Source organism: Malus domestica, chromosome 01 (genome assembly GCF_042453785.1).
Source record: "Malus domestica chromosome 01, GDT2T_hap1".
NCBI lineage: Eukaryota > Viridiplantae > Streptophyta > Magnoliopsida > Rosales > Rosaceae > Malus > Malus domestica.
The window spans coordinates 24,194,084-24,213,555 of record NC_091661.1 but is presented as its reverse complement, the minus strand read 5'-3'; the positions used below and the strand labels follow the sequence as shown (position 1 = coordinate 24,213,555).

Below are 19,472 nucleotides of genomic sequence, written 5' to 3'. Positions count from 1 at the left end.
AGTTTATAACACAATAACATTGCCATACATGAACAAAATTCATATTAGATTTCAATAGGCTCATCTTCTCTCTTTTTTTTTTTGGTTACAAAGGGGACAAAAATCCAGTTTGTTACGCTAACAACTAATCTTGACCTAATTATAAGAAGGCCATTACAGTCTATCAACTAACTAATCTTGATTGGGGAATCCCCAATCAAGATGATACCCATTCAGCTCTAGTTTTCAATCACTTCGTGCTTTCTAGTCCAGGGTTTTACGGGGGATCGTAATACACCTGCCATAAAAAAATTCAATAGTAGATTAATTAAAGTACAGGTAATAAAGCTTCTTCGGAAGTAGAATACTGCACAAACTACATGTGTACACACACACACACACAAGAAACTCTCTCACGTTGTGTGTATACAACGCTTTTTAATTGATTACGTAATCAATATGTAAAATATGACTGAGAGAGAGAATTCTTCATGATTACGTGACTAACTCTCGGGTATAAGAAATGATTGTATGTTCTCCTTTTATACATAATTTTGAGGAAAGAAAAAAAAAATTATTATTGTCAATCCACAAATTTCATCATATATAAATTCCTCCCTGGTTCATAAGAAAAATCATAAAGGAAAATCATCTTAATTGCAAGTTCCCTTAACAAACCTCAATTTCAAAAAACTCCCTTCAAAATTTTTAATATAAAAAGATTTCCATCATAATCCTTTAAAATTTCGAAAACAATCAAAACATGAATGTTAGAAAAAAAAAACAATAAAATATCATGACAAAGATGCCAGATCACATAAGGTGATAATATGGAGGCTTACCCTGTAGAGCCGACCGGTATGCATCATGACTCTTTCCTCTATGATCCAGTCAGGAAGTAGCCATATGTATCTCTGGTAAATCATCGATCCGATCTTTGAGAATTGCACACATGTCAAATTCTCCAGAGCTATCATCATATTCGCCTTCGCCTTGGTCATCAGATGTCTCAAAATCTTGCATTATGTTCCTTGTTGTAAATCAAAACCTAAAGAAATTATAAATCATTATACGTCTTGTTCGTAAACATGTACAAAACACACCAGTCTTGGGTTCTTTTTTAGATGAAGTGGAAGGATCTAGAACATTGATTTGAAAATACGGTGGGCGTAAACTGTGTGCGATTTAAAATTTGATACGCATTATCCAGTTTTTGTCTTTCAAACCCGTTTAGCAACTGCCCATCTTTATCTTTATATTAATTGCTGGATATCAAAATGAATCATTACAAATGAACTCAAACAAATTTCACATACGTTTTGGTATGTGACATTACTATTCCTAAATATATATTTTTTCCTTTTAGCCAAGACTTCTTTTCCAAACAATACTTGGGGACTAAATGCGTTTGAAAGACCAAAATATCCTTTCACCCAGACCCAATCAAAATGATTAAGGAAAGGATAATATGCTTGTGTCTTCCATGGGGGACTTGACCCTCCACTTACGACTAATAGAAGATGTTCATTCTTTTTGTCATCATCTATGATCATATCTACAAACAATCTTTCAATGTGGAGATATTTTAGCCACTCTAATTCATAAAATAAATGGATGGTTCATCATGAGACATGCACTTGTTACCAAAACTATTGATTGGTTTAACATGTATGGATGACTAAACGATCTCCCAATTGAATGATTTTTTGCAAGTATGATTTTTAGATGATGGTAAAGAGGTTCGAATTATGATATTCAGAAGGTAAAAGTTTATTAATCATAAGTGGATGGACAAGTAAGTCCCCCATTGGGGGGATCCAAGCATTATCCATAAGGAACCATATTTTCTTTGACATCTTTTGGTCGAAAGTCTAGTGCAAAATATTTTCGGTAGAAACATTCTCATACGAAATATTTTCATTGGAAACATTTCCACTTTCTCGTTTGAAACATTTCTCAGCCGAATAGATGGAACAAACATATTCATGAGTTATGGAACACAAACATATTTTCATTCAAAACATTTCCACATTCTCATTCCATCTAGCGAACCGCCTAAATTACACTTTCATTTACAGTTGTTTATCTTTTCCACAAATTGGAAATAAGCGGGGATGCAGGGATTGTGACTTCTGAGATTTTGTCTGCTCAATTTTTCTGGGTGTTATAGATTCAAGATAATGAAAGCGCTTACTATGTGGTACTTCATGATCTCTAATCATCACGCCTATCTCATTTGGACCTCCACTCCCATTATAGTTGTACTCCATATACTCTGTCTTCGTTAGAGTTTGAATAATATATATATATATATATATTTATTTTTTTTGGTCAAAGAATAGTATAAAATTGGTTGAACAAATTTTTTGATATTCACAAACATCAAGAAAACAAAATATACATACTAAGTACAATATTCAATCATGCATATCTTAGAAGCCATAATCTACATTTGATGGGATTTGATCTACACTAATTTAGGATAGTACCTATTTTACAATAATGATAATATTAATATCACAATGATATTTTCTTAATAGATAGGAACCCTAGGCATGAGAATGCTAGGAAGACTAAATTTTTAAATCAAATTTTGTAAACTAAATGATGTGGTTGTTGATGATTGAATTATTAGTTAAGCGTTGATTAACGTGCTTATTTGTTATTAGTGACACATTATTTAATTTGCAAATTTAGTCTACAAATTTAATCTCCTTAGCATTACTCTTATATTATTCATTGCAATGCAAACTTTCATAAGAACGCTGTAATTAAAAAGGAGCATGAGAGCAGGGGGGGTCGCTGCTGGAAACACTAGTAAAAAAAACACTTTGCGTGACGTACGTACATTCGACGGTAGGGGTTTGCGCGACGAATAAATAACATGCGTCACGCAAAGCCACTTTGCGCGACGTACGGACTATGTCGTGCAAAGTAATTTTGCGCGACGCACGTGCTACGTCGTGCAAAGTACTTTTACGCGACGCGCGTCGTACATCGTGCAAAGTTTTTTGCACGACGCATTGCCTACGTCGTACAAAGTACTTTTGCGCGACGCACGTCCTACGTCGTGCAAAGATACTTTGCGCGACGCACATCCTAAGGCGTGTGTCACGCAAACCTTTTTTTTTTCAATTAGCGAAAAATAATTAAATTTTTTTTTTATAAATATTGTAATTAAATTCTAAAGAATAATTAATTAACCAAGTAAAAGTATTTAATTATAAAATATATGAAAATGTACATACAAGATGTCCGAACAAAAAAGAAAAAACTATAAGTGAACTAGGTTTAATATATCAGGCTACTGGGTATCGACAAGGCAAGGTGGCTCTGAGGTTGAAGGTGGAGCAAGATGAGGTGCTGGTAGCGAGATTTGGAGGCCGGACATTTGTATGGCTTGTACAAGTTCTTGCACCCTCCCGACACAGGTCTTCATCTCCTCACCTTGGGCCCTCAGCTGCGTGCAAGAAAACAAGATAACTAAGGACCAGCAACATGGAGACGATTAAAGAAACAAAAGGCAAGATATGATTATGAAACATAACTTTGCAAATAAAAAGAATGTAAAAAAAAAACAATCCACACCTTTAAGGATTGCTAGAGCAAGGATCTCAAAGAGTAATGTTACCGTTACAATGTACAAAATGAACACCTGCACAATCAAGGTAGACAAATTATTAACAGTGGAATCAACATAAATTACAAAAAGCAAAAATCAATGTTTGCATTCTGCACTGTATGATATATTAACAGTGGAATAAACATAAATGACAGAAAGCAAAAATCTATGTTTGCATTATGCATTGTATGATATATTGTCAAATGGTGGAAGTGAGACAACATTAGTAATTAACAACCACCCGCCGCATACAACTATGTATCTTTGCCGTAGTCAATTTTTCATTTCTTCGAAAAGGAAACTTAACCCTATACATCAGGTTTGTCTTTGAAGATCTAGAAACAATAAGCAAGTTGTTTTGCCACTCATATGTGCACAATCTGCAGATTATTTTTAATTTTCGTTCTTTTAATACTCAAAAACAGTTCAAAGAGCAAGAAAAGGGTTTCAAATGACAACCTACAAACAAACTAATATACAATTATTAACATCAATCTATGCAAGAGAAAGGCCATTCTATTGCTAAGAAAACAAAAATAGAATGGACCTGGTTAGTAAGAAAAAGGCTGGTTCAGAGTAATTGATAGGTCCAGAAGCTTAGAGACCTCACCGAATCCAAATACCGGAAAGGAGAAACAGAGACAGAAGAATCACTTCCTTGTGCCAGCAAGTGTTAAAACATTTATCAACATCTGCTCAAACTCTTGCCACAAGAGTTTACATTTGTTAGCATAAGTGGTGACTTGCAGGCAATGACAATCAATCCCAACTCTTGGTAGTAGTGTTACTATTGTTGTTACTATTACTGTCTATCTAACTTGCAAAGTAAATAAAATATGATGTTTTAGTAAACCACGCCTAGCGATATTTTGTATCATGGTTAGCGTGGTTTCTTCCTAGCACACAAATCACACACCAACTTATACTTTGTTGTTAGTTTAACTCACTCAAGGCAAGTCTCCCCACGCTCAAATTGCAGTTATAATAGTTTATAGATGAGCCTATTGTTGCTTATTGTAGGTATAATACCCCACCCAAATCCTACCAAAACTAATAGTTAATGTGTTGCTTAATTTATAAATAATACATTTTTTTGTCAAATAATACTTTTATTACCTTATATATGATTTTATTATTTTTAGGCTAAAACTAAAAATGGTAAATTAATACATAATTAGGTTCCTCCTACTCCCCATGCTTTTTACTCTATTCGTTCAAAACAAAAAAAACCTCTACCCTATTCCACAAAGCTACGTTGCTTTCCCAAGAAAAGAAAAACTATGAATCACCATCAACTTTTTTGGGCCCTGGTTAAATTGGGCTCTGGACGGTCGCCCAACCGGCACTAGGTCAGGGTCGGCCCTGAATCCAAATAGCTCTCTCTCTCTCTTTCTTTTTTTTTTTTTTTTTTGCTTTGAACAAACGATAGCATCTACATCGAAGGGTGTGAGAGTAGGCTAAGCCTCACACTGGGTTAGACATAATAATGTGGTTCAAATTCGCATTTGACGAGAATCAAACTTAAAACCTCTTACTTATAAGTGATGAAGATGAATACCACTAAACCATAATACTAAGTAGCCAAAACTGAAGCCGCAATTTTGTCTAAACTCGCTGGTTTTTCACAAAGAATTCAAACCGAGGACAACGACAGTAATCATAAAATCTCAATGCTGCGGCAGTACAAGAGGTAAAACTCACAAGAGAAAGAAGACCCGAACGCGAAATAGAGAGTCGAGAGCAGTGCTTTTTTTTTTTTTTTTTTTATTTAAAATCCGTACAGATTCATCATGCACAAGCGTCTCAAAAAGACTTTCGAATCCCTAGGGTTTCATGACGCATCCAAGCATCCCGAAACAGATTTTCAATCCCCAAGGATTTGTTTGGTGGTCTAAATTACCACCTAATATAAAACAGCAGGTGGAATGATCTTCGTGTTCAGAGGCTCTCTTTCAAGGAGTTTCTGTTTCTTTTATGCGCACACACTTGCATATTCAAGAAATAAATAAAAATGATGCGGATGTGTAGAGTGTAGAGAACAAAGAAATGAAGGAAAGTGATGAAAACCATTACCTGAAAATATATACAGAAAGGAGGAAAAGCGAATTTGATTATGCTAGGGGACAAAGGTCCAGTTAATACACTAACAAAAACTAATCTTGACCTATTTATTAAGAAGGTCATTACAAACAATCAACTAACCAATCTACTTTGTATAAAAAAATTAAAAAAAAACTAATCTTGATTGAGGATTCATTAATCCTCAATCAAGATGATGCCCATTCGGCTCCAGCTCTCAATGACTTCGTGCTTCTTAGTCCAGGGTTTTCCGGACCGATCATAATAGACCTGCCATAAAAAATCAATAATAAAGCCTCTTTGGAAAAAAAAATGCCACACAAACTACAAAATGAGAGAAAATTAAAGCTTTTTTTGTTTTCTTAAAGAAAATGTTGTGATTAAATTTACACATCGAAGGGGAATGTGAGCTCAATCCAAAGGAAATGATATAAATATATAGTTATCCAAGAAATTTTACCACAGTATATATACAACGTTTCTTAATTGATTACGTGACGAACATGTAAAAATGTGACTGTGAGAAAGAATTCTTCATGATTACGTGACCAACTCTAAGGTATGATTGTAAGAAATGATTTGATCCTCCTTTCATACAATTTTTGAAGAAAAAAGAAAATGAATTGTTATTAGCAATTCATAATATTCGTCATACATAAACTTCTTCCTAGCTCATAAGAAAAATCATAAAAACAAATTCATCGTAATTACTAGTAATCATTTTACCCAGAAGCAAAAGCAACTTCCTTTCACAAACCTCTATTTCAAAACCTCCCTTCAAAATTTTCAATTTCAAAAGATTTCCATCATCATATCCTTTGAAATTTCGAAAACAGTCAAAACATCAACATTAAGAAAAAAAATGTCATGACATAGATACCAGATCGCATGAGGCCAGATCGCATGAGGGGATAATGTGGAGGCTTACCCTGTAAAGCCGACCGGTTAGCATCATGACCCTTTCTTCTATAATCCAGCCGGGAAGTAGCCAGCTGTATTTAGCATGGGTGTTGTCATAGAGGGTCGACGTAAAGGGCTTTGCCCCACGCCTCCTCGCCCTCAGAGGTACCTTAGCTTCTACAATTTGTGCTGTCGCCAATGACATTGGCGACAAGCAGTTGTTTTCAAATTGATATTCAACTTGAGCTTGAGCAACGTTGTATGCCATTTCTGGCCCGTGACTTAAAGATTTTTTTTTTCACTCTTTTTCCTGGGTGAAACCTTGAACTTATCAAGAGCTTATGGTGCTTTTGTACCTCAGCTCAAACCCATATATATACACACTCTAAGTAAAACTGTGTGCGGGGAACTTCGCCATATACCTTATTAAAAATTTATTTTCACTTCTGCCCCTGGTAATGTATTGTAACACGATTTATTTGCTAAATATCCTACTAGTTGTGGCTAGAAAAAAATATTAACCTACTTAATGGTTATGCTTATGTTTATTTACCACAAACACATGTGCAAACTATAATATGTCGGAAAATTTTTCAAAACAAATTAACATTTACTATCATTTTTTTTATCACTATGGCGTTTGCATGTTCTTAGTTGTTAGTTAATTAAGTATTAGTGTATTTTAGCTTTAACTTAGTGGCAGGGGATAGCAAAAGTAGATTCAAATTTCTTATATTGGCATACGTGTATTACGTACGTAAGTATATAGAAGTCAATGTAAGTGCACATTAGTGTACGTTTAACGAATTGTGCATGCATATTGTCGGCGCGATATAAGAACATGCACGTGTAAGAATTCGAAGCTTCTAGCTTTGTTTTTATTATGGAAACACTGAATTTTGGCGGCTAACAGCTTGTACGGTTTGAGGAGAATTTAAAAGATAAGTTGACGGTAGAAACGCGATATTAGCTAGCAAGCGCTCTTACTATCATATATTATTTATAATGTAAGATCGATCCTTAAAAGTCAAAATTTCAGAATAGTTTTTAGTTGATATATATTAAATCTCATATTGGTTTGATAAAGTACTTAAGAAACCTCGGTTGCTCAAGAGTATAGGTGAAACCTAGGAAATTATGAAGAAATATATGAAAAGGCATTTTAACCAGTATAGGGCTTTTTGTTTTTTTTTTTTTTGGGGGGGCTAGGATTAATACGGGTTTATTATAAAAGTTAGAAAAACGTAAGGGCAAATTCTTAAAAATTTAAGAAGTAATGGGCACTCGTAAAAAATGTATAATTTAGATTTTCATATCTAAATCATACCAAAACTGGAGATGTAATTTGGATTTTCATATTTAAAGCATACCAAAAGTGGAGATATAATATAACTTAGATTTTCTTATCTAAATAGCAGACCAAAAGCGGAGATAATTGCGAATCCAAATTTATTAAAAGATAATAAGTTCTAAGTGTAAACAAAATCCATATTAGATTTTGATTGTAAATATGTAATTAGTATTTAAGAAGTGTTGACTATGCATAACAGACTTAACAGTTAGCAGTCCACCTAGTTTTTCACCTTTATCCTTTCACACCAAACACACCTTACGCATATAATTAGTTACCAATAAGGTAATAAGCCAAAGATTAATACATTTTTTTTTCTTCTAAAAACCCTAAAAAGAAAAAGGAAAAAGTATATGTATGCAGATTTTATTCTATAATAAAACAATTTGGATACGATTCTGGTTGTATGTCGACACCTTGTTTTACTTAAACCAGACTAATAGCAGTGCATATGGTAAATTATGCCTCGTATTTAAAAAAGAACAAAGTAGTTACAAGTGATTTGCAATACGTACGCATTGGCAAAGACACTCAAGATTGCATTGATTCAACATGTAATTGATAGGAACAATCATGCATTCCAACCAACAAGTTCTTATGAATGAGTTTTAATAGAACCAATACTGATAGGTTCGAAAAGGATTCTCTTTCTAATGTTTTTAGCTGTTAATTAAAAAAAAAAAGGACATTTAGAGCTAGGTCCAAAAAATCAACATGCTATTATGTTGAGTTCATACTAACTTATATTCCATTACTGTTTTTCTGATATTCATTTTACATTCCAAAACACTTAGAATTTATTTTATACTTAACGTAATTAAGTTTTTGTTGTATCCACTAGTGTAAATATTTTAAATTGAAGATCAAACTCGTTGTATTCTTCTAGACTTGAGAATGTATTTGTAAAAAACATCAAAATCAAAGCTAAAACAACTGTTAAATTGAGATTTTTCATTTCTAACCATAGAATGATTTCGTCCCGTTACCTAATCTCTACATGTTTTTTGTTGTTGTTATTTTTGGCGTATGGGATCTCGAAGTATATACAAACATGCATGTTTGGCAGCTGGACAAAGATCTTGACAAACATTTTTACACTCCAGTGTACCCTTTAAATCTTATAACATCCAACGGCCTTGATTAAGAGTGATGTTAAATAATGTATATCTTTGTAAAAAAAACACCTAAATTTTTTACGGATCCTTGTTTTATCTACTCTGTTTCTTGAATACTTTTTGAACAATTCTTAGATACACTTCATTGCCCATCCAGTAATGATTAACGAATGTGTATGCGTGAAGAAGTAGGTCAATGGGCACTTTGCAAAATAAAACACACACGTGCATGAAGAACGTGATTCCTTCTCTCAATCATCCAATGAGTAAAGAAATTATGACATAATAAATTGAACAAACTCACAACAAAGAGGAGGCTTATAATATCAATGTATATATTTGACTATGTGCGCATCTTTTTATTTTTTTAGTTTACTGAGCCGATAAAAATCCAAAAAGAAGGCATTAGTCTTCAACTAACGAAGAAGAACTAACGAAGAAGATAAAACTCACTGCTTATTTGTGCTCTTTGCTACAAAAGGACACATATGTTATTTGTGCTCTTTGCTGTAAAAGGCCACAATGTTCATGCTCTTAGTGAATGAGCACGATGCGGGTACGCTTCGGGGTCCATTACCTTTATAGGCGTGCCTATTGCTTATAAAGCACAATTTTGTGAGTTCCTGCCCAATTATAAGAGCACAAATAGCTCTGTTCCGTGCAGCTATTATTGAATCACAAAACTTGAATTTCGTGCTCAATAGCTCATTTTAAAAAATAAAATAAAATAACTAAACGGCTTCCTGTCTGAGCAAAAATCTGAATTCAGTGGTTCCACCGTCAATGGCCTTCCTTTTTTACCCCGTCTCAGCAACAACACACCAAGCTTTTGCACTTTTCTGAGCAACAAACACTAAACGTTCAAACAGAAAATAAGATTAAATATAAATGTACAATATTTGTTTTTGGCCCCAAACAGATAATAAGACTAAATATAAATTTACAATATTTGTTATTGGCCCTTCTCGAATCTGCCATAAAGAAAACTTGTAGACATACAAAATTAAGAACCTGCGACGCAAGTCCACCACAACCCCGATGAGGCCATCATTTCCTGAATGATTCCGAGGAATTTCAGCCTCAAAAAGCGAGACAGGTTTCGGTCATTCCTCAAACCAAATCAGCTCCGTGGTCATGAACTCCTCCATAGCTCCTGAGAAAAATATATAAAGAAAATTCAAAATATTTGATCTACTATTGAATTTGTGATGGAAGACCTATTATGATCCCTCTGAGAGACCATAAGTTCTTACTGAACTTGAAGTCTTCAACCAGAAAACATAAAAAAGAGAAAAAGAAGAACTTCAAGTCACCAAGTGGCAAATAATGGTGGTCAAGAAGTTCATTTTGGATATGAGAACTGTTTATCGCCAATGTCATTGGCGATGGCACAAAAAGTTGAACCAAAGGTATGTTCGAGGACGAGGAGGCGCAGGGCAAAGCCCTTTACATCGACCCTCTATGACCACATCATTCATAAATGCAGCTGGCTACTTTCTGGCTGGGTTTTAGAGGAGGGTACTGTTAGAATCAATTAGCCAAGATCAAGATTTAAGCCATAGAAAACACAATCAAGAAAGCATAAAACCTTTTACATATGAACTAATGTATTTACACTAATCTGATGAACCTCCATTGGAATATGCCATTGCAGCAGCTGTCCAAATTCTGTATGCTGCAATTCTTCTCCTCTCTGGTAGAACTCTTAATGCTCTAACTAAGAATAGGACTTAGTTCTTGACTGAGCGTGTCAATGAGAGCAGAGATTACAGCATATATATATATATATACATATACCTCTCCTAAACCAATGAGGATTTCCTATTACAATCCGATTAGGAAACAACTCATGTTTCCTAGTGTATGTTGGTTCTTCTCCATGATAGATTCCTCTATCAACAAGAACTCACATTCATCTTCCTATAAGGCTTTCTTATACTAATTGGACCAAATAACTGACACTTGTTCACCAAATACTCATGTTCATATCTTTACATTCTCCCACTTGAACATGAGACATGAACAAGCACAACCTTTACCAATTATAAGAAGTGATCACATAGCCTTATTCAAGATTTTATCATCATGACCAACGTCCCATTGCATTTCAAAATACAGAAGCCAAGAATCTCAGATTACTACCAAAACAATCATTGATTCAAGACTCACATGTATCCAATCTGCAATTATGACACATGATTAACAACACTAATCCAGAACATGCTCCCACTTTTCAAAAGATCACAATCTATATCAACCTTCAATGAAAAACAACATTTCAATAACTGAATAAAATTCCTGAAACATATAAACTTTTAAAACAAACAAATTGTCCTTGCAAAGTACCATATGAATCCAACAAGTCTATTATCAAAACCACAATACTCCAAAACGGAAGCCTTAGGTTTCGAAACAAAGACTCTTATTAAAATATAAAACAAACTAACAAACTAAACATAACTAAGTAAGCTAGTTCAGACTAAAATGTAAACAAGGTCCCAAATTGAATTACTCACATAGCAGCAACCTTCAAACTTTCTGAAACAGATCACTTACTCCCACTGATCTAGAGTTTCCAACACTCCCATCCGAGATACATGTTTCTGAAACTCTCCAATAGGCAGTGCTTTAGTCAGAGGATCTGCAACCATCAAAACAGTGCTGATGTGCTGAACTTCAATCATCCCCTTCTTCACTTCCTCTCTTACTTTAAGAAATTTTACATCCATTAACCTTGAGGCAGAAGTTCTTCTATTATTTTTAGCAAAGAACACAGCAGAATTGTTATCACAAAACATCCTTACTGGTTTCTGAATCGATTTTACCATTTTTAAATCAGTCAGAAAATTCTTCAACCACACAGCTTGTTTCATCCATTCAAAACAAGCTACGAACTCAGCCTCCATAGTGGATGTGGCTATCACAGTTTGCTTAGCACTCTTCCAAGAAACTGCACCACCATTTAACATGAAGATATAGCCACCGGTCGATTTTCTATCATCTATATCACCAGCCAAATCAGAGTCAGTATATCCTTCAAGTTCCAAAGATTCGCCATTTCCATAAACCAACATGAAATTCTTGGTTCTTTGTAAATATCTTAGAACCTTTTTGGCAGATATCCAATGTGCTTCACCTGGATTTGATTGAAACCTTCCCAACATTCCAGTTATAAAAGCAAGGTCAGGCCGTGTACATATAGTTGCATACATGAGACTTCCCACCAGAGAAGCATAAGGCTTACCCTGCATTTTCTCTGTCTCCAAGTCAGTCCTCGGACATTGACTCTTGGAGAACTTATCCCCTTTATTAACTGGAACTTGTCCACAACTACAATTCTCCATATTGAACCGGTGTAATACTCTATCAATGTAACCCTTTTGCGATAAGCCAAGTAGTCTTTTCTGTCTATTGCGTACAATCTCAATCCCCAACACATAGTGTGCCTCTCCTAGATCCTTCATATCAAAACTTTCACTGAGCATCTTCTTAGTTCTTTGTAATAACTGTGGACAAGAACTTGTTAGAAGAATGTCATCAACGTAAAGTACCCAAAAAAATGAATTGAGAACCAGAAAATTTAAGATAAATGCAATCGTCCAATTTGTTTTCTTCAAATCCCTGAGAAGAGACAATCTGATCAAACTTTAAATACCATTGTCTAGAGGCCTGTTTTAACCCATAGATGGACTTATTGAGCTGGCAAACCATGTTTTCCTTCCCCCTTTCAACAAATCCAGGTGGTTGTTTCATATAGATGCATTCCTCTAAGTCGCCATTAAGAAAGGCTGTTTTGACATCCATTTGATGCAGCTCTAAGTCAAAATATGCAACCAATGCCATGACAACTCGCATTGAATCTTTAGAAGAGACTGGGGAAAAAGTATCGTTGTAATCAATACCTTCTCCTTGAGTGAAGCCCTTTGCAACTAATCGTGCTTTGTGTCTCTCAATTTTACCAAGAGCATCTCTTTTGGTCTTGTACACCCACTTACAACCTATAGGCTTGATTTGAGGGCTAGACTCCACAAGTGTCCATACATTATTTTTATACATGGAATCTAGTTCTTCTTTCATAGCATTCTGCCATAGAGTTGACTGTGAACTTTCAATGGCCTGAAAGTAAGAGATGGGGTCATCCAAATCACCAATGTCAAAATCTGCTTCTTGCAAGTAAACATAATCACTCGTAGCAGTTGATTTCCTGACTCTTGTGGACTTTCTGGGTTCATTTAACACTGGTTGGTCAGAATTTGAAGCAGGTGCAGGTGCAGGTGCAGGTGCAGGAAGTTGATCATCGATTTCCATAGTGTGGTCAGTGGGAGAATCCGAATCTGCAAGTGTTTCTTCTCTTTCATTAATTGATGGCTGACTGAATAATGGAACCTGAGAGTAGTTGAGGGCTTCTGGGATGTCATGAAGCTGATCCATCTCTTCAAAAATGAAATTTTCCCGCGACAGATCTGTAACATCTTGATCATCTAAGAATACTGCATTATGCGTTTCTTGGATCCGAGTGTGATGTTGAGGAATATAGAATCTGTAGCCCTTTGACTTTTCAGGATACCCAATGAAGTAACAAGATTGAGTCCTTGAATCTAATTTTCTTTCATTAGGATTATAGAACCTTGCTTTTGATTTGCAACCCCAAACGTGAAAGTATTCAAAATTAGGTGTTCTGCCATGCCATAACTCAAAAGGTGTTGAGATAACAGATTTGCTCGGTACTCTGTTCAAAATATGATTTGCTGTCTTCAAGGCTTCTCCCCACAAGAAACCAGGCAATTTGGATCTTGACATCATGCTCATCACCATACCTATAAGAGTTCGATTCCTTCGTTCCGAGACTCCATTTTGTTGAGGTGTCCCCGGTGTTGTATACTGAGCTACAATGCCGTTTTACTCTAAATATAGTGCAAATGGTCCCTTTTGCTGTCCTGATTCAGTGTACCTGCCAAAGTATTCTCCTCCCCTATCCGATCTAACAATTTTAATAACTTTACCTAACTGTTTTTCAACCTCAGTTTTGTAAACAATAAAACATTTAAGGGCATCCGATTTTTCTTTAATCAGAAAAGTATATCCCAGTCTAGAGAAGTCATCGATAAAGTTAACAAAATACTTGTTTCCACATATGGTTTTGACTGGAAAAGGACCACAGATGTCAGTGTGTATGATTTCAAGTAACCCTTTGCTTCTTTTGGCATCTAGTTTTCTAAAGTTGGTCATTTTTCCTTTCAAACAATCAACACATTCTGTTACAGTGGCAGAATCTAGTTTGGGAATTAGTTCAGCTTTGCAAAGTTGAAGAATCCTTTCTTTAGAGATGTGCCCTAACCTTTTATGCCAAAGAATATAAGATGAATCATGTTCTAACATTCTTTTTGAATTGACATTAAACACAGACTGATCAACAAACTCAACTATACACTCTAGTCTCCAGAGATTTTCAGACAAGAGGGCAATGCCCAAAATTTTATGAAAACTGTTTTTCTTAAAAAATTTCAAACATACATCATCAGCAGAGAATGCATAACCATCTTTTATTATTTTAGAAGCAGATAGCAAGTTTCTTCTCATTTTAGGCACATAGAGCACATCTTTCAGTTGTAACACAAAACCAGAGTTCAGTTTTAAGTTTACTACTCTAATGGAATGCACTGCAACCTTAGTCCCTTCCCCCACATAGACATGATACATAGTATTTCCAATTTCCTTTTGTTTTTGAAAACCTTTCAAAGAATTAGTTATGTGAACCGAGCATCCAGTGTCAAACCACCAAGAATCAACAGGTACTTCACAAAGATTTGACTCAACACAGACAAGTACTTGTTCCTTTTCTTTGCTCTTCACAAAATCTTTAAAAATCTCACAATCAACTTTTAAATGCCCTTTAGTTTTGCACCAAAAACACTTAAGTTTAGACACATATTTAGGTTTAGCTTTAAATTTGATAGATTTTCTAGGGGAGTCATTTACTTTAGCAGATATATTGAATTTGTTAGAATTCTTAGTGAATTTAGAATTCTTACCAGGACCTGAAGAGCTGCCTTTATTGAATGCTCTCTTCTCTCGTCCAGGTTGCACATAATTTGCTTCTTCGATCTCCTTGCCTTTCTCTTGCTTTTGCCGAGTTTCCTCTTGCACACATTGTGCAATCAATTCATCTATGCCCCAGTTCTTGTCCTGAGTGTTGTAAGAGACTTTTAACTGACTATACTTGGTAGGGAGGGGTTGAAAAATCATGAACACAAGCTGCTTCTCTCCAATGTTTATCTCCATGGAGTTTAGCTTCTCGGCAGCATCTGACATTTTCATTATATGATCCCTTATTGAACCAGTATCTTCAATCTTGTATTGAGTCAACACAGACATATACTGGCTTACTTCTGCCTTCTCAGACTCCTTAAATTTCTTTTCAATTGCAGCCAAATAATCCATAGCAAGCTCTGGTTTCTTAATTCCTCCCCTGATAGTGTCAGTCATTCCAGCTTCTATGATGGAAAGTGCTACCTTGTTAGCTCTTGACCACCTCTCAAAATCTGACTTCTCAGCTCTGGTGCTTTGATCACTAATTACAGGCTTGGGATTTTCAATTGCTATATCAAACTCATTGAGAGTCAATAGCAAGTTGATATCCCTCCTCCACTTCTTGTAATTGCTACCACCAGTAAGGATCAGAATGTTTGCTAAGTTTAAGGTCTTCATTGATATTGCAGACATCGATGAACTTGAAATCACCATATGAACATTCAAAGTTCTGATTTCGTTTCACAGTCTATTGCACATCAAAGCTTTATAACCAATATCCATATATACAATCTTAACAACAACCAGTTGATAGGCGCATATAGGATTATTGATTTCAGAATAGATCATGAACTGATCACCGTATAATAAGAATCAACCATCACACTGATTTGTTCCATATATCTCAGTTTATGATCTTAATAATGACAATAAATTTGCATAAATTTAACCAGATATAATCATCTTACGAATGGCTTCTTTCATTATACAGACCATTAATATGCATTATTTTAAGAAACTAAATCATATGCTAAGAATGACTGCTTTCATGTTCATCAAAATCATTATACAAATCTCTATGCAAGATTCATGATATTTATTTTTCTGATCCGAGTTTTGAAGATCACATACCTTTTAAAGGGACAACCATCAATACCGCGCAGCGGAAACAATTTTGGACAGGTATTGAACACTCAATAACAAGATTTGGTTTACTCGGATTGCAAGTGAACGGGTCAAAATAAGAGGGACGAGTTAAAGTCCTCTTTTGCAGAAGAACAAAACCCAGAAAACCCCAAAAAGAAAAACCGCGCCGATTTCGAATACCAACAGTTATATTAATCTAACCTAATTTTATCAAAAACGCACCGTTTAGGAAAATTGTTTTGAGATTTAGAACCGGTTTCGAAACCTGATAATGGCTATTTTCATTGACCCGTGCTTGATTGATTTTAAGAACTTAAATCTAAGGCTCTGATACCACATGTTAGAATCAATTAGCCAAGATCAAGATTTAAGCCATAGAAAACACAATCAAGAAAGCATAAAACCTTTTACATATGAACTAATGTATTTACACTAACCTGATGAACCTCCATTGGAATATGCCATTGCAGCAGCTGTCCAAATTCTGTATGCTGCAATTCTTCTCCTCTCTGGTAGAACTCTTAATGCTCTAACTAAGAATAGGACTTAGTTCTTGACTGAACGTGTCAATGAGAGCAGAGATTACAACATATATATATATATACATATACCTCTCCTAAACCAATGAGGATTTCCTATTACAATCCGATTAGGAAACAACTCATGTTTCCTAGTGTATGTTGGTTCTTCTCCATGACAGATTCCTCTATCTACAAGAACTCACATTCATCTTCCTATAAGGCTTTCTTATACTAATTGGACCAAATAACTGACACTTGTTCACCGAATACTCATGTTCATATCTTTACAGGTACAGCGATGAGAACCGAAAGGCTCTACAAGGTCATATAGAGGCATACAGTAGCCTTTTAGAGCCTGAGGTTCACACCATTCGTCTTTCCTCTGCTATCCATCCGGGTAGCAGCCGACTATATTTACTTTGTAGAAAGTGGATGTAAAGGACTTTGCCTCACCCCTCCTTGCCAGCATACTTTGATTCCACTTCGCGTGCAGCGCCAGTGATATTGGAGACAAATAATGATTTTAAAATTCAAATGAACTTCTTAACTACTATTATTTGTTATTTGGTGACTCCCATAAGAGAGTAAACTAAACTTTGTCAACAGAATATCACATAATATCTGTGAATTTATATGATGAATAAAAAAGGCGAATGGTGTGGATCGGCATGCTCTTCAAGGTAACTATATGAAAAAGGAAAAATCCAGATTGGCAGTTTGAAAATATTGTGGGCATAAATTTGTGCAGGGCTGCTCTCCTAAGGTCCTCTTTTTAAGGACTTGTGAGGACCTCTTTTATATAAACCATTAGATTAATCCAACGGTAGCAAAACTGACGTTACACCTAAACAAAATGAAACACAAAAAAAAAAAAAGTTCACGCAGTCGGCAGATTTCGCAGAAATTATAGAACCAATATTCGAAATTGAAACGATAGAGTGATCGAGTCAAAGAAGCAACGAAGAGTACCATAACTAGCTTTTGTACAACAATAATAGTCAGGCTACATAATTTGGTAAATCCACCACCACCCCCCTTTCCTTGATCGAGGCAGATCCAAATTGTGAAGGTTTTTTCTTTTCCTCCTTTTATTTTCTGTTTAATTGTAATCCATAACAGAATTCTAGATGCAATGCAATGCGAGATCGACCGATAGGACTGGGTTCGGTTTGAAACGGTTCGGTTTTTTGCTAAAACCGAAACCAAACCGAAATTTCGGTTCGGTTCGGTCCATTTTTTTTCGGTTTTTTTCGGTTTCGTTTTTTTTCGGTTTCGATTTCGGTTTTTTTTCGGTTTTTTCCATGATTTTTTTTTTAAAATCTGAAACAAATCTGCAATAGTTAGAGCATTGAAGATGCAGAAATTTCTGCATCAAATAAATACGAACTGGGACGATTGGCCATGGATCTGCAACGAACCCCTGTTCGAACATTGAAAAAATTAAAAAATCGAGTAACACAACCGACTAACCGAGTTCAGGGATTAGGTTGTATCGACTTGCTCATATTGCTTTCAGATCAAGTACTTTTTAAGAAGCTATATTAAATCCCAACTCAGATTGCATTATCTCAGCAAATAAACAAACTTAAAGTGAATCAGCAATACTAAAAATACGAATAGAAGATAATGAGATACCGGAACACCAAGATATATAAGCTCAAAACTTATCCATTCAACAGACGCAACAAAACTTAAAAAGTAAATACTCTCAACAAAACTTGAAAAATTATCCATGGATCTGCAACGATTAATGACTGCCCTCGTCCGCCGTCAACTGCCCATCAGTCCCATGTTGTGCCACTGGACTGCTCCACTGCCACTGTGGTTTGGCTCTCCTCTTTGCTACCGTCGAAATCCACAAAGAGAGATAGTGATTTGGAGGAAGAGAGGAAGGGGAGAGAAAGAGAGAGAGAGAGAGGCAGAGAGGAAATAGCGGAGGGGAGAGAGTGATTGAGAAAAGGGAAAACCGAAATGGGATTGGGAGAGTGACGGCTAGGGTTTTTAATCTTAAGAAATTTTATAAAGCATTAAATATTAGAAACCTATAAATATATTACTGGTACAATCATAACAACACAAAGCCTACAGTCAAGTTGGCTTGAAGGAATTATCCCCCCTGGACGGAAGGGGTTCGATTCCTCACAGCAGCAGGTTTTAAGTATTTATATTTAATTTTAAGTTAAAAGGTTGTTGATTGCTCAAAAAAACTAAAAAACTTTTCTGAAACCCTGGAGGCATGAGGATTCGAACCCATGCGCAGGGGCTTGAAAAGTTTCAAGCAAACCAACTTGGTAACAGGTTATGTCTTGTTATGATTGTATCACTAAATTATTTATAATATTGAAAAAAAATTAAATATATATATCTGTTCGGTTCGGTTCGGTTTGGTTCGGTTTCCGAACCTTAAAAACCGAAACCGAACCAGCCAGATTCGGTTCGGTTCGGTTTGGCAGTTTCGGTTCGGTTTTTTTTCGGTTCGGTTTTTTTCGGCCTCGGTTCGGTTTGGTTTTCGGTTATTTGAACCCACCCCTATCGACCGATGGATGTGAAAGATTTGAGATTAATTAAGGACGAAGGATTAGGGAAGAATGAATACCAGAAATGACAGAAACAAGAAAGAAGAGGAGAGGGAAGGGAAGACGAGGGAAAAGAAGACATGGCTGCTCTCCCAAGTCCAAGGATCCTGCGAAATCTGAAATCGCGGCCTATTCTTCTTCAACCTACTAAAT

The 19,472-nt window shown here is 35.5% G+C and overlaps 2 long non-coding RNA genes across 2 annotated transcripts; both read right to left on the bottom strand.

Annotated features, from left to right (window-relative positions):
• Positions 1 to 19: 19 nt before the first annotated feature.
• Positions 20 to 1,071, bottom strand: LOC108172771 (uncharacterized). The gene is made up of 2 exons (XR_001789365.3): positions 822 to 1,071; positions 20 to 277 (listed from the first exon to the last, which is right to left on the bottom strand). It is a non-coding gene; the product is annotated as an uncharacterized lncRNA (long non-coding RNA).
• Positions 1,072 to 3,178: 2,107 nt separating this feature from the next.
• Positions 3,179 to 4,395, bottom strand: LOC139194429 (uncharacterized). The gene is made up of 3 exons (XR_011579250.1): positions 4,149 to 4,395; positions 3,568 to 3,634; positions 3,179 to 3,439 (listed from the first exon to the last, which is right to left on the bottom strand). It is a non-coding gene; the product is annotated as an uncharacterized lncRNA (long non-coding RNA).
• Between the last annotated feature and the right edge of the window lie 15,077 nt (positions 4,396 to 19,472).